The sequence below is a fragment of the Montipora capricornis genome, chromosome 13, assembly GCF_036669925.1.
Source record: "Montipora capricornis isolate CH-2021 chromosome 13, ASM3666992v2, whole genome shotgun sequence".
Classification (NCBI taxonomy): Eukaryota; Metazoa; Cnidaria; class Anthozoa; order Scleractinia; family Acroporidae; genus Montipora; species Montipora capricornis.
This window is the reverse complement of record NC_090895.1, coordinates 47158725-47163724: the sequence shown is the minus strand read 5'-3', so window position 1 is coordinate 47163724 and position 5000 is coordinate 47158725. Positions and strand designations below refer to the sequence as shown.

The following is a 5000-nucleotide window of genomic DNA, read 5'->3' as shown; positions in this document are numbered from 1 at the left end:
CCGACGGAAAAAGCATTTATGGACGAAATTAATCGAAACATTTAACTTGCTGTTGATTGCAATCCCAAGTGACATAGTTATGATGCACATCTTTAAGCCTGAAGTTGGTACAGCCGAGGAGGAGTTCTTGTCCTAAAATGGCTTTCGTGATCTTATACCAATTCTTGTGAAGAAGCACCAGGTATTTCTTGAAATATTGCTTGGAGATTTCAATGTTTTCTCTTTATTTAACTTAATATAAGCGGTACACAGCTTTTAGAGTATTAATTTGTCGTTTTCAGTTTCAGGATATCGACGATCTGAAACTTCTAGGTAGTAACACAGCGCTGGTTGAAACCTTGGAAATTCCTTTGTGTAAAATACTTCGGAAATGTTTAACAATTTGTGTGAAGGTTAGACTTAAATTAAGTGTTAATTTATAGACGTCTCATGTTGTTAATATTATAATAGTAATTATTATTATTGTTATTGTTGTTGTTGTTGTTGTTATTGTTATTATTATTATTTCATTGTTTTTGTTTTGGCCATAAAGAACGGTGAGACCTACGTGTACAGTACGACGGTGTCATGGATCCGGGCAAAAGTCTCGTTTGCTCACAGGCTCCCCAAGCTGAAAATACGTGGTGTATGCGACAGCTTGTGTATCTTGCTTTGCTCTTCTGCATGTGCTACAATAGGCCTTTTGCAACAAGTCATCACATGACCTTTTTTTCATAGACACAATGATTCTGCTTTTTTCCAGAAATAAAAAGAGCAGCTCAAAATATGCTACCATGCCGATTTTTGTAAGCATGTCGTTAAAACTGGTACCGTTACAGTTGAAAGAAATTACAAGGATTTGTATGGGAAAAGGACGCTTTGCCACCCAGTCACACTTCAATGATCTTTATACAAATCCTTGTATTTTTCTAACTTTTCAAACCGCTTTAAAATTATTCCTTCAAAAGTCTGAAAAGTTCCACCCTCGCATATTTATTCTCACTCATTTGACCCATTGTAAAAATAGGAATCTGAGCACTGTTTGAGACACATAATTCTGAAAAATTACACTGGAGGGCAACACCTTTTTGTTCGTACACAAAAGTATGGAATTTTTGAGTATTTAAATGGTCATATACACTCTTTACCTTAAGAGGTATTTCTCTGAAAATTTGTATTCTGGCTAAGACAAACATGATTTAATACTTCCATTTCTGGAATTTCTAAAGTCCGAGCTTTAAGTTCACCAACTTTCAGTCATGTGACCAGTATGTTGCAAATGGCCTACAACCAAAATTATTATTAATGATGATGATGATAATAATTATAATAATAATTTTTAAGGTTTCGTGGTTTATATTAGTTTTAAATGTTTGACCATTTCTAGCTGACATTATACTGTAATTATTACAAATAACTTACAAAAATAAGTACAAATAGATACTCTAATTTAAGAAAGACAATGAAATTACATATGTGTCTTTCTCTTTGGTCTTAGCATACTAATTAATAGAAATCTATAAAAACTAAAAGGTTTCGTACTATACTAGAGCAGCTAGTAAGCAGAGGTATATACAATATATCGATTGAGAAAGTCCGGCAAGTCCTCTTTCAATTTCAAAATCAGTCACATGAATGTTCGTTGCTAGTTTTCTGTTACCCCTAGAGCCTCTCAGGCATAAAAGTGCCCCCCTCAGTAGAGCAAACCACAGGCTCCCCAAGCTGAAAATACGTGGTGTATGCGACAGTTTGTGTATATAGAGAATTGTATGGGAAAATCACCGATCGTAAAAAAATTGTGTAAATAACTATCTCATTTGAAATAAAGTTTTCCTACCTCAAATGTGTGACCAACTTGTCTCTTTTGCCGAGTTTTCGAGCCATTCTGACGCCGTTTAGTGAAGTCATCCGGAAGGCCGTTACTGAAATAATAGGAAGGCCGGTAACTCCATCCATCGCCGGCCAGACCTCGCTCCACAAATCGTTTTCTCCTCAACAGGAAAAGTCCCGAATCGCAATAAAAACAACAGTTCCATAAAGCCCAATAACTTTCCGTCCAAATACGTGTGTTTCGGCGGCCAAAAGACTCGTGGCGAACGAAAACTTTGCCTTAAAATTCACCTCTTCGGATTTCCTCAGAGGCTTGTGACCGGGCAGTCAACAACGGAAACTCGCAAGATGGTATCAGCCTCAACTCTGATTGGTTCATTTGAATTTGACCGCGCGCTGGCAACACGACCGTTGTTGACTTGTGACCAGGCAGTCAACAACGGTCGTGTTGCCAGCGCGCGGTCACATTCAAATGGTCAACACGACCACGACCGTTGTTGACTGCCTGGTCACAAGTCAACAACGGTCGTGTTGCCAGCGCGCGGTCAAATTCAAATGAACCAATCAGAGTTGAGGCTGATACCATCTTGCGAGTTTCCGTTGTTGACTGCCCGGTCACAAGCCTCTGAGGAAAGCCGAAGAGGTGAATTTTAAGGCAAAGTTTTCGTTCGCCACGAGTCTTTTGGCCGCCGAAACACACGTATTTGGACGGAAAGTTATTGGGCTTTATGGAACTGTTGTTTTTATTGCGATTCGGGACTTTTCCTGTTGAGGAGAAAACGATTTGTGGAGCGAGGTCTGGCCGGCGATGGATGGAGTTACCGGCCTTCCTATTATTTCAGTAACGGCCTTCCGGATGACTTCACTAAACGGCGTCAGAATGGCTCGAAAACTCGGCAAAAGAGACAAGTTGGTCACACATTTGAGGTAGGAAAACTTTATTTCAAATGAGATAGTTATTTACACAATTTTTTTACGATCGGTGATTTTCCCATACAATTCTCTATATACACAAACTGTCGCATACACCACGTATTTTCAGCTTGGGGAGCCTGTGGTTTGCTCTACTGAGGGGGGCACTTTTATGCCTGAGAGGCTCTAGGGGTAACAGAAAACTAGCAACGAACATTCATGTGACTGATTTTGAAATTGAAAGAGGACTTGCCGGACTTTCTCAATCGATATATTGTATATACCTCTGCTTACTAGCTGCTCTAGTATAGTACGAAACCTTTTAGTTTTTATAGATTTCTATTAATTAGTATGCTAAGACCAAAGAGAAAGACACATATGTAATTTCATTGTCTTTCTTAAATTAGAGTATCTATTTGTACTTATTTTTGTAAGTTATTTGTAATAATTACAGTATAATGTCAGCTAGAAATGGTCAAACATTTAAAACTAATATAAACCACGAAACCTTAAAAATTATTATTATAATTATTATCATCATCATCATTAATAATAATTTTGGTTGTAGGCCATTTGCAACATACTGGTCACATGACTGAAAGTTGGTGAACTTAAAGCTCGGACTTTAGAAATTCCAGAAATGGAAGTATTAAATCATGTTTGTCTTAGCCAGAATACAAATTTTCAGAGAAATACCTCTTAAGGTAAAGAGTGTATATGACCATTTAAATACTCAAAAATTCCATACTTTTGTGTACGAACAAAAAGGTGTTGCCCTCCAGTGTAATTTTTCAGAATTATGTGTCTCAAACAGTGCTCAGATTCCTATTTTTACAATGGGTCAAATGAGTGAGAATAAATATGCGAGGGTGGAACTTTTCAGACTTTTGAAGGAATAATTTTAAAGCGGTTTGAAAAGTTAGAAAAATACAAGGATTTGTATAAAGATCATTGAAGTGTGACTGGGTGGCAAAGCGTCCTTTTCCCATACAAATCCTTGTAATTTCTTTCAACTGTAACGGTACCAGTTTTAACGACATGCTTACAAAAATCGGCATGGTAGCATATTTTGAGCTGCTCTTTTTATTTCTGGAAAAAAGCAGAATCATTGTGTCTATGAAAAAAAGGTCATGTGATGACTTGTTGCAAAAGGCCTATTGTAGCACATGCAGAAGAGCAAAGCAAGATGCCCACTAATGGTGTCATTTAGGAATTGTGGGAATATAGACCACTTTCATAATTAATGGTGACCTCCTTTACATTCTTTTGTGTATATGTTAATTGGACCTACTGCCCTCATTTGGAAAAAAAATATTCATTTGAAATTTGCTCATCGTAGTGAGGCTAGAAAGGCTTATTAGCATTAACACAAAAGAATATACAATCATGTACACTGTATTATTTGGCCACCATTATGAAAGAGGTCAATGCATGTATGGATGATTTGTGATTTTAGGTTTCTTGGCTGCTGTCTTTGTGAGGCTGGCTACTCACTTGATTTCACGTGTGGGCCTCAAGCTTGATCTGTGTGATTTATTGTGTGACTAATTAGAACTAAATTCAACACCCATGTCAAATGTTTCATATGATGCATCCAGAATAAATTGCCATTTAATGAAATTCAGTGATCATCCTCAGTCAAAACCTACAATAATTTATTTGATTAAAAAAAAGGCAGCTTGAATACGCTTTCCTTGATTATTACCAGTGGTTAACTGGAATACTGCTTCTGCATCTACAACTACTCCTAGCACTGTACTTCTAGTACTACTGCCGAGTACTGCTAATGCTACTGCTAGTAGTCTACTACTACTGCTACTTTTTGCTGCTGCTGCTGCTGCTGCTGCTGCTGCTACTACTACTACTACTACTACTACTACTACTACTACGAGGGTAATCAAGAGGATGAGTGCAATTACATGTAGATTAAAAGGAGTTGAAATAATTATTGTTTAATTTTAAGTTTGCAGAGAGTTTTGTTGCACTATACATTACATGTACATGCAGATGCTGCAAAAGCCAATTAAAGGACATCAGCAGCATCATTAGGTAATTAAGAAAGCCACCTTTTTATCAGAAAAAGGTGAAACAAATTTGTGTGACTCTTTCAGTGGCAGTACAACTACTGTCGTTTATTCTATGTTTTTGTATGCTAAAAGTACAACATACTAACACGTGCCTTTAATCCTGTTTAGGAAAAAAAACCTTAACATCAAGAGGAAGGGGACAGAAATCTCCGCTGTGTTCAAAGGAAAGTCATGGGTATGACCATTGCTTTT

At 37.2% G+C, this 5000-nt stretch overlaps 1 long non-coding RNA gene across 2 annotated transcripts in view; it reads left to right on the top strand.

The window, feature by feature from the left end:
- Positions 1-5000, top strand: part of LOC138029522 (uncharacterized) — a 15748-nt gene that overhangs the window by 206 nt on the left and 10542 nt on the right. The window contains exons 1-4 of one of the 2 annotated variants that reach the window (XR_011127889.1): positions 1-181; positions 282-392; positions 4685-4770; positions 4917-4983. The exon at positions 1-181 is cut by the window's left edge and continues 146 nt beyond it. This is a non-coding gene — a long non-coding RNA (uncharacterized lncRNA). The remainder of the gene's footprint in view (positions 182-281; positions 393-4684; positions 4771-4916; positions 4984-5000) is intronic. The other variant, XR_011127890.1, reaches the window with a different exon arrangement.